The following is an 11,469-nucleotide window of genomic DNA, read 5'->3' as shown; positions in this document are numbered from 1 at the left end:
AATAGGAGGTAGGGTGAGAGGTAGTTTTCAAATTTGCCTGTTTTAGTAAATACCGTTTTAAGTTAATAGAATGTTTATAGCACTATAAAAGAAGAATTTGAAAGAAAAATTAGTAAGAGTTAATAACTTTTTAAAAATAACAAAAAATAAATTTAAAAAAAAATTGTAAGTTGAAAACCCAAAACTATTTTTATTAAAATATAATTTAACCATTAAGGCATAGAATATGCGGATCTATAGGAGATAAATCTATGATTTGTATTAACCTTTATTCGATTTTTACGAATCACGAAAAAACACAATTAACTATAAAAAAATAGGATATAAAATATTCGTGAATAATAGCCATTTATTATTTGAAATTATTCTTAATTCTTAAGCATTTGAAATTATCAATATTGAACATATTCATTGCTGAACTTTTAATTTTTTTTTTACTTAACCCTTTATTGCTACATTTCAATATTAAAAAAAAATCCTCTATTGCTCACCTATAAAAACTTAAATAAAATAATCATTGAGATGGTTTAAATTGTTATTTTTTGATATTTATTGAAATTTTATAATATAAAATACAAAAATTACAAAATAATTTATAACTGGGGGAGGGACATATATTTCCCACTGTGTACCATTTACATTATTTTTTGTTATGAAAAGAAACAATTTCCTTTAGCGTTAATACATAGCGAAACTTTACAAATAGAACATTCCCAGGATGTCCTAATATATTTCCCTAAGGGATTCCGAATCAGTAGCAAGAATTTTTATAGAAATATGATCCGATCTCTTTTTCCTTGTATCATCATTGAAGAAGTCGATATTGGATTGCTTTGCAAGGATGATGATACACCCAAGTCAAGAATCTATTGATAATTTTTAATCGAAATAGAGACCTCTTATATAATCTAATCACCAAAGCCGTAATCTGATATAAAACTTGGTGGGGGTATAGTAATTGCCCTCCAATTTAATTCAATTAGGTTGTCCTCGACTTCCTTTGAGTATATTTCAAAAGAAGAATCCGAATCAGTTGAACATGTATCAGACAAAAAAATATAATATTTTTAAAATATAAATGTAAAATAAGCATTATTGCACAGTGGGACATAAAATGACCCGATACATTTTTTGTAACTGCCAAAAAAATAAATGATCATTTTTAAAAATATTGATAATGTTTCTTATCATTTTTTATTTATCAAATATACCAGAATTTTGCTAAAGTAGATTTAAAAATTTTGTAAAAAATATTTTGCATATAATATAATAAAAAGGCGGGATTGATAAAATACGAAACTTTTTGCGCGCGATAATATTTAAACAAATATAAATAATATTATTTTTTAAATGGGATTTATACCATCTGTGTATTAAATTTAAAAAAAATCAAGCCGTTAAACATGTCCCTCCCACCATGTATTAAAGGTCCTTTTTTAGGTGGGACATTCAACCGGGTGTGTAATAAAGTGTTAAATAATCCACTTTTTTTTCATCAAAAAAATATTTTTTGAACAGAATATTAACAAATCGAATCGTTTAATAAGAATTATTCTAACGAATCAATCATTATTCGATTTTAAGTAATAATCAGATTATTCAAATTAAAATAACGAAAATCAACACAAGGAAAAAATAGTTTTATTAAACGCAAGTTGCATGCTATAGGTTTTTAATAACTATATAGGAACTTGTTTATCTATTATTTTTCTCCTATTTATTTAAATTATAATAATTATCAAAGAGACTATCTCCCCTTATTAAGGAATGGGCATCTGAAATCTATATTTTTATTTTAACATCTGGGGTTTATTTAGATTCAAAGATATGTACTAGTCGACAAAGCAGAGTTTTATTTAAAAAAGGAAAAAAAATTATCTTTCGAGCCGCGCATGACAATTTGTTCAAAAATATATTTTACGAGCCGTTACTCTTGGTTCGAACCAATAAAAAATTGGCATATTTAACTTCAGAAATCTGAACTTTATTAGGGGTTTTTTTTTTACTGAACCTAAAATCCATTATTTGGAACAGAGAATTAAACTTAGTTAAATTAAAATAATTTACTTGGCATTCCTTATTACAGTATCGTTGAAATTGACAGGCAGTGCATCTGGAAAGTTTGTTCTCAGCGCTAATTTTTTTTTGTAATTTTAATATTAATTAATTATTTCTAGAAGAAACCATAAATTTTAAATAATTTATATCTGAGACCTGCCCCAACCCTAAGCCCGGCCTGTATTTTAATTTTTTTAAAAAAAAAATACTAGGGTCGGGCCGAATATTTTAAATCCAAATATTTTAAATCGCTATTAAGCTATAAAATTTAAAAATATATATAATATATTTTCAAAAAATCCGGGCCGGGCCGTGGAAATGGTACCTTTGCAGGACTCTGATAGATATGCCTAGTGTTGTTGAACGGCTCATTGTGAGTCGATTTTTAAAAACGGCTAACTCAATATTTTAGCCAGAAAAATATTGCCTAAGCCTCGAGATTTCTCTATTAGATGTTTAGACCTTCGGGCCATATGAGCAAAATCTTTAGACTAGCGTAATATTCATCTGAATAAAATATTGAGTTAACCGTTTTAAAAAATCGGCTTAAATGGAGCCTTTCAACAACACTAGATATGCCTAAGATATTTTTAAAAATATGAGAATTACGGTAAATTATTATAAGCCCCTAGTCAGAGATTTCCACCCACCCCCCCCCATCTTGTTCCTCCAAAAATTTCTCCTATCTTCCCTTAAAAATTTACTGTTCTTATCTATTTTGAAATTAACGAAATTCGCTGCGTATAAAATTTTGATGTCCGAATCAGAGAAATAGCTAACCGAAAAGCTAGAACTACTAAAGAGTTTTTTTTGGAAATTCTTTTTAAAATCTGGAATCGATTTCTAGAAAAATTAAAATATTCATATTCTACTCATCTCTCACTTCCGGAAAAACTAGAAATATATTTCTTACTAAGTATAGAATCCATTCCCGAGAAATTTTGAAAAATATTAATATTTGACTCATCTGATATCCAAAAATCGAAAAAATAAAAGAGGTAGATTGCTAAAGAGTTGTCTGTGTACCCTCCACTTTTCCCTTGATAATAACACAAATTTATATAGGGTCGATTTTTCAAAACGGCCTTAAAATTTTAGCAGTTTGCTTATCATGTAAGCAACAAGATTTGGCAAATAGATGCCCAAGCATTTCTGCCAGTTATGAGCAAAATCTTTAGGCTCACACAATGTTATTTAGATTATAATCTTAATAGGGCCATTTATTAAAATCGATCCAAATCGTAGTTTTTAAAAATACTTTAGAAAAAATTGATTTCATATAAATGGATACTTACAAGCAATAAGAACAATGACTGCTTCTAAAAGCATTCTTAAGGGTTACCACGTAAGGTTCTTCGGAAAATAGTAATGTCCCTCTTTTTAATAAAATGCCTTCCTTCATCTTTGGGTCGTGGATTTAGTCTATTTTAAATTTATGAATTAAAAATACAAATTTTGCTTTTTTTAAATGCAAAAAGAAACGAAAATAAAAAATTTCACTTTTATAAAAAAAAAAATTCTAACAAAAAAAGAGAAAAGTAATAATTTAAAAAACGACAACTCACCATGTTTACTGTCGCCATCTCTTCAAGCAAATTTTTTTAAAATTGTTTAATGAATAGAAAAAATAATATTGCTCAGATGACCCCACGCATTACAATTTCAAGATTATCAAAAACCAAATAATAAAATAAATCGTAAAAATCTTTCTATTTCTAAAATTTCTTAAAATTTTCCACACCATGATAAAAACTTTTTTTACTTATTTTGAAACATTAGATTTCTTTTAAAAAAAGGTATTCGTATAATTATATTAAGCAGGGTTCTAATCTAACCTGGTTTAAAAGTTATATATTTTCTTGCTTATTTACACATTCACTTGAATCTAGCTATATAATTTGGCATTATCACATTATATTTAGAGGGAAACTATGCATAACCTGGTCACGAATGCTGTAAGGGATACCGTACCGGGGTAGAAAGATTGGTATTTTGCATTTTTTGCCATAAAAATTTGAAAGCAGAACAAATATTTTTATGTAGTCTAAATCCCTCATCTACAAAATAAAATAACTATTTAGATCTCTCTCTTATAAAAGAGAAATGATTAATTATGTGAATTGTATACTATTTTGGCCAATTCCAGTGTAAAAATAGTTAAAATAAAATTGAACAAAATATTGTAAATTTGGCATCTATTAATCCATCACTTAAATATAAACTAATCATTACAATAAGTAACTTTTTAAAATTTATCAAAAATAGCACATTGGCGTCGGTTTAGAAATAATAATTTTTTTTTTCAATTGGATAAACGAAAATAATTTATGAATTATTCTGCACATATTATATTTCATTTATTTTGTTGTCATTTCTAAATTTAATTTTTCGATAATTTAATTTTTGTGAATAAAAAAAAATAATCTTGGAAAAAATGAGAAAGTGGGAATATGGAACTGACGCAATCAGCTAATCTATAAGGATAGCTCCAGATAATTTTAATTGGCTCAAGATCGGAATCGTAAAAAACCCATCTCAATACTAATAGGGCAGCGAAATAAATATGTTTTGATATAATTTAATAATTTTTTTTACTATATATAGTAAACGACGGCGGTATATTCAGGCGCGTAACCAAAAATTTACTCTAGAGTGTGGGGGGAAGGAGGAATTTTTATTGTAAAATTCTATAATATTTAATTTTATTATTGAACACCTTTAAATTTTATAAGTGCCTAAAATTGACAATAATTAAATAGTATTCCATTTCTGCATAAAAATGGTTTTATGAATTATGAAATGTATATGACTGCCATGTAAATTTAACCCAGAGGCTGAAAATATTTTTTGATTTTGAATTAGGGTACAAATGAAGCTATTACCATTAATACAAAATAAATAGGTATTGAAAAAAATATGAAACATTTCATTAGATATGCTATTGCCGGAATATAAGGAGGTTTTTGGCTAGGGGAAAGATTTGAAAGTTAGATCTTCATTTCTAGCCAAAAATTTAGAACATATATATGCTGTGTCATGTGTTAGGTAACAAATGAATGATACTTTTACATCTAACCGCGATACAACATTTATTGCGCTCAACAAACATTCACCTGATCACTCATAAACACATTAGCTCCTTCAACGATAGTCCTGTAAAATTCCCAAGAATTTAAGTTTTAGCGGAGTTCTCAGGAAAATTGCAAAATAGGTAGGAAAATAAGGAAAAAGTTATAATTAAACACACAAAATAATGTATCAAAATAATTTATTATGAACTATTAATTTAATATTATATATATATATATGTTTTTCTATTTAATAAATTGTAAATAAATTGTATCTTTAAGCAAATATAAAAAATCAATTTATTTAAATACATTACAGTTCTCCCCACGATAAATTGAATTCATCATAATAACGTAATGGGGGTTTCGAAACTCTTTTTTCTAGAGTTATTTCCATTATGTTCTGCAATCTCCAAATCCTCAGTCATTGCTATGGGTGTTTCTTTAGCTTGTACATGAGCTTCCCTCAGTTGGTCTGCATGCTTGTTTTTTACAATACCCTCAGACTCAACATCATACAATATCGCACTTTTCCGTTGAACCACGTTCCTTCATGCCATCCCGCAGTCCTTTCGTTTTTTACCCAAACCTTTTGCTTCTCTTTAAATTCACGGGGATCAACGTTCCTATCAGTCATAACGCGTTTTCAGTCCTTTCTCTCGAAGATAATCTCCATTGATCTAACGTCGTCATGAGCGGCCTTCTAAACATCATTTCGGCAGGGGATTTACCGGTAGTTGCGTTTGTAGTATTTCGGTGTGATTAAAACAATCGCTAAATTTAACTGGTCCGGAGTTCCACTTCCTTCCAGTATAGAAACGCGTCTTTATCGTACGTATATAACGCTCAGCCAAACCATTCGATTTGGGGCTAGAAGGGTCCGATCTAAAATGTTTTATATTATTTTTAAAAAGAAACGTTTTGAATTCAGATCCAGTAAACTGAGTACCGTTATCTGAGACAATGTAACGAGGTAAACCAAATTTAGCGAAATAATTACGCAGATTATTTACACTCGTCGAATTAATATGTTAAAATTGCAACTTCAACCCATTTGGTGAAAGTGTCTACGCAAATTAATCAATACTTTCCAGACACGGGGCCTGTCAAATCAATGATTTTCAAACTTTTTTTAACTTCATTAATTTTTTCTCTCTCTACCCCCAAACGGGACAGAGCATCAGCGCATCTGTTTTGATTACCCGGCCTATGAATTATCTCATAGTCGTAATTTAAAAGCTTCGTGGCCCAACGTATCAAACGGTTATTTGTTATTTTATGTAGGTCTCTTTTATCCTAAGATATATTTTAAAGGTTTATGATCTGTAACCAAAATAAAATGTCTTCCATAAATATATTGATGAAACTTCTCAATAGCGAACATGATCGCCGAAGCTTCCCGATCAATAGTGGCGTAATTCTTTTCAGCCGCCGAAAGTGTCCTCGATGCGTAAGTAATCGGTTTCTCTTGACCAGTAAGAAATCGGTGTGCAATAACAGCTCCTAGATCATCTTCGGAAGCGTCACAAGAAATCACGACAGGAATATCGGCTAAATAAGGAATTATTGTATCTTCTTTTGATAATATTTTTTTAACTACATTAAATATTTCATCTTCTTTAGCTGACCAAAACCAACTCACATTTATACTCGTTAGTCGGTGTAAAGGCGCACAAATAGAATGTAAATTTTTAATAAACGATTCATGATAATTTACCATTCCCCAAAACGAACGTAATTCTTTCTGTGCAAAAACGGTCAGAAAGGCAAATTACAACGTCTACCTGGACGATATTCTTATCTATGGCGACAGCGAATTCGACGTCAAATGGTCGACCAGGTCCCTCCGATGCACCCTCGAAGGATGGGGTCTACAAATAGCCTTGGAAAAATCCGTCCTCGATCCAACGGACAAAATAACGTACCTCGGCATCCCCATCGATCTCACCTCCAAGACTATCCAGGCCGATACAAACACAAGGAGACGACTGGAAAAGTGCCTCCAAATATTCCGAAAGCACTCGTACTGGCACCTCGAGCTAGGACGTGACCTAGCAGCCAAGGTCTTAGGGGTAGTTAATCACTATGCATATACTATCACCGGGATGTCAAGATTATTTTCCCCTTACTATATCACCATGAATAATTCATCCCTAACTCCGGTTACTGATACCTATCTGGCATTCCGTAAGGCAAGAATTATTATAGAGGCCATGAAAGAGCCTTTAGCTCTACGATATTATGCTAATACACCTGTCTAAACCGACGCATCCAACTCACACATCGGTATCTGCCTCTGGGAATCAGAATATACCTCAATATCTTACAACGAAACTTGTCTATTGTTCAATATCCCGACCCATGCAATAGCCCACATTAACGCTAAAGAGGTACTCGCCGCCGGAATGGGTGCCATCCTCGCACTTAGTAGCGGACAAAGACCAATGATCTTTACTGATTCGACTGTAACATATTACACTTTTAGGAAAAGAGGATCTAGATCTCCATCAATCGAAATCGTTATCACACAGATCCTCCAAAAGCTTGGTCTCGCCAATTTCACAAGTATCTCTCAGAACATCCAATGGATTTCGTCCGAGGACAATCCCGCCGACGAGCCTTCTCGTGTTTGGATGGCACAACGAGAACACCTTGACCTATTTGGGGATCAAATTCATTTGTCATATAAAATTTTGATTTAATAAAGCCTTAGGGATGCCAAAGCCATAAAGGCCAAGGCATCCAGTTACATCCCACTTTCCCGCAAATAGGGGAAAGTTGAAAGGATGTAACGGCGAATTAGACGGTGTTTTAAGATTTTTTATAGCATTAATCTTATCTTCGGTCGGGTGAATTCCAATTCATCAATAACATGACCTAAATAAGTAACTGACTTTTCTCCAATTTTAATTTTATCGGTCGTCGTTGTCAGTCCAGCCTTATCAAATCTTCTTAATACTTCTTTTAGATTAACTATATGATCAAAATTATTCTCGCCTGCAATAATTACATCGTCTAAAAATACACTAGCCATAGGAATTCCCTTTAATAGATTTTGCATAAAACGTTGAAATATTATCGGAGCGCTAGTCAACCCAAAAGGAATTCTTTGATATCGGTAATAACCGACATGAGTCGAAATTACTAAAAGGTCTCTACATTCTGGACTAATTCCGAATTGTAAAAAATGCATCTCTTAAATCTATCGTTGAAAATATTTTACCACCTTCGATCCTATTTGTCAGTTCGACGAAAGTTGGTAGTAAATCGTTATCTATCGCTAAATATTTGTTGATTGTTAAACGAAAATCTCCGGATATCCGCACGGTACAGGATTTCTTTAAAATATTAACCGTTGGCGTAGCTCAAGTAATTGGAGTCTTTGTTGGATCTACCTTCTCGATAACGCCTTCATTTAAAAGTCTGTCCAACTCAGCTTCAACGGTTCGACGCAACGAAAATGGAATTCTTCTAGATGGCAACGCAATTGGCACTGTATTTGGTTGTATCTTGATGACGGCTTCCTGTAATTTTATTTGTCCTAATTTTTTTTAAAAACTTGTGGAAATTTTGAAACAATAGTTTTTAAACGGAACCTTTCATATTTATATTATTAATTCGAACTTCTTCAGTAAGTTTTATATCAAATTCTTTAAGAAAGGGCATTCCATGAGGGAATTCTCACCCTAACTACCCAAATAGGTAAAAATTTTGAAATATTTTTTACTTCGACTTCCACTAAACACCCAATACTTCGATTTTGATATGGTTATATCCTACTAGTTTATAAGCAGGTGATAATGTTGGTTTGCCTATTCGACTCCAGGTAACCTCACCTATCACACTACACGGCGCCCCAGTATCGAATTCCATAGTAAGCTGCAGCTATTTATCTTCGCAATGATTGTAGCTTTATTAGCAAAGTGAGGCGAGCTATCCGTGGTAAAATCATTTGTATAGCATGCGTTTTACACTCTTTCGCTATGTGGTTTGCTTTTCCGCACCTAAAGCATATTACTTTTTTTGACTGAAATTAGGTTTAAAACTTGGTTTGTAAAAATTATGGCTGAATTTGTTAGCATTATAATTATTATTATTATTGAATTTGTTTACGTTGTTGTAATTATTCCTAAAATAAGTATTTTTTGGAACCTTGCATAGGCTTATGTTTAATTATTTTATTAACTTCTGTCAGGGTTTTCTTTTCCAATAAAGACAGCGCGATAGCTAGACGCACAGTATCTTCAAAAGTAATATTTCTTTCGGCATATTTTGACCGAAGTTCTTTGTCCAGCTCAGGTAACCCTACTCCTAAGATGAAAATATCTCTTAAAAGTTCATCAACCGGCGATTTAAAATTACATAAAGCTCAAATGCTTTTTAATTTAATTGAAAAATCAATTATAGTTTCGTTATTTCTTTTTAAGGTATAAAAATTGTTTCTATGAAGAAAAATACTCGAGACATCCTTAAAAAATTCTAGAGTAAAGTTAAATAATTTATATTATTTAAATTTTATTATTTTTTTTTAAAATGAATAAATAAATTTTTAACTGTTAATTTAATTGTCCAACAAAATATATATCTACTAAATAAAAAAGAAAGGTTGTTACAATAAAAAATTTTAATTTAATTAAATTTTCAGTGCCTATAGGCCAATTTGTTTTTTATTTTGATCGAAAATATTTTTTCTTTGAAAATGAGTTCTAAATTATATAGGTAATCCTGAATATTAACTTTTTCTTTGACAAATTCTGGAATATGAAATTGAATATGTTCTTCAATCTTCTTCAGAGGCAAGGTATAATTTTAATCTTTTTCTTTTAAATAATTCGTCGTCGTCAAAATGACTTGAAAAATAAATCGTCGCCAAATGAATTGTATCAAAATAATTTATTGTAAACTATATATTTAATATTGTCAGAATATATATGTTTTTCTATTTTTATAAATTGTAATAAATTGTAGATCTTTAAGCAAATATAAAAAATCAATTTATTTAAATACATTACATATATAATACAATTAAAATAAACAATATAAGTCCAAATCATATCCAGAATCAGAAATACATTTACTGGAGGCTCCATTGGTTGTTTTCATTATATTAGATTCTGGGAGATTTTCATCATGTAGATATTGATTGAGTTTTCTAAACAAAATCATCTGAAATTCACAGAGAAGATGTTCTATACATGTTGGAATACATGTCCTGTCAAATAAAATTTACAAATTTAAATCTTCCTTCAGGAAATGATTTAAAATTGAGAAATTCCGAATCTCGATGGATTCCATATCCAAATACTACACATATATTTGCTAGTTCTTGTGGAAGTTGAAAACCATCTTAATAGATAAATCGTTATAAATTACAATTTATAATAAATTATTAATTCAACTTTTAATAATTTATGGTCATATAATAACATCTGATATTTTCTGTGGAATTCGCTTATGTTTTTGAATAAGATAAATTATTAGAATAGTAATTATTTAAATCTAGATAGAATAAATTATAAAATATTGGTGCAATAACTAAGATATTTAAGCCTTTTATAAAAAAATTTCCATATTCTTGGGCACCAACAAATAATAGCTAGATATGGTATACCCATTGCTTTGAATCTATGATAGGCGCATTTTTGGGTTTAAATTCATATGAAAAAAAATGTGGAAAATTTTAAAAGAAGAATAATAATTTATTTAACAATTACAAATGATACAAGTCCTTAATAAGCATTAGTGATCTGCATCAGGTCTATTTTTTCAAGCCCGGCCCGTAAATATATTTTTCTATTTGTCCCAAAAAGCCCCCCCCCCCCCCCCCATTTATTGAATTCATTTAAATATTTTTTAAAAAAAATTTTCTTTGATTGTAAATAAAATATTTTGCAAATAAAAAAAATATTAGACCCTTATTTCTTGCAAGAATTTTAAAATATATCAATTTATTTGACAAAATGTATTCATATTTGAAAATTTAAGTTCGTCCCGGCCCGGCAAAATTATATAAATAGTACCCCCGTCTCAACACGAAAGGAAAATATTTTTTAAATAGATGTAGGGCCGTGTTCGTGGCGGGTCAGGACGGGCCGGATCTCTAATAAGTATGTACTCCCTCTATTAAAAAGTTGTGAAAATCCGGAAGTGATTCAATGTGTATTTTAACTAAACCCGAACATTACTATAAAACTTTTTAAAAAAATGGATTAAAAATTATTTTAATTTTTATTATTCATGCTAAAATTATAAATATTATATATTCCTTAAAATTTGATAAACATATTCATTACGATGACGACGATAACATAGTCATTTACATTTAGCTCTGATCTAAATGATT

The sequence above is a fragment of the Gordionus sp. m RMFG-2023 genome, chromosome 2, assembly GCF_954871325.1.
Source record: "Gordionus sp. m RMFG-2023 chromosome 2, tfGorSpeb1-WG-v2, whole genome shotgun sequence".
Taxonomy (NCBI): domain Eukaryota; kingdom Metazoa; phylum Nematomorpha; class Gordioida; order Chordodea; family Parachordodidae; genus Gordionus; species Gordionus sp. m RMFG-2023.
The sequence above is the reverse complement of the archived record's forward strand: the minus strand, read 5'-3'. Positions refer to the sequence as shown.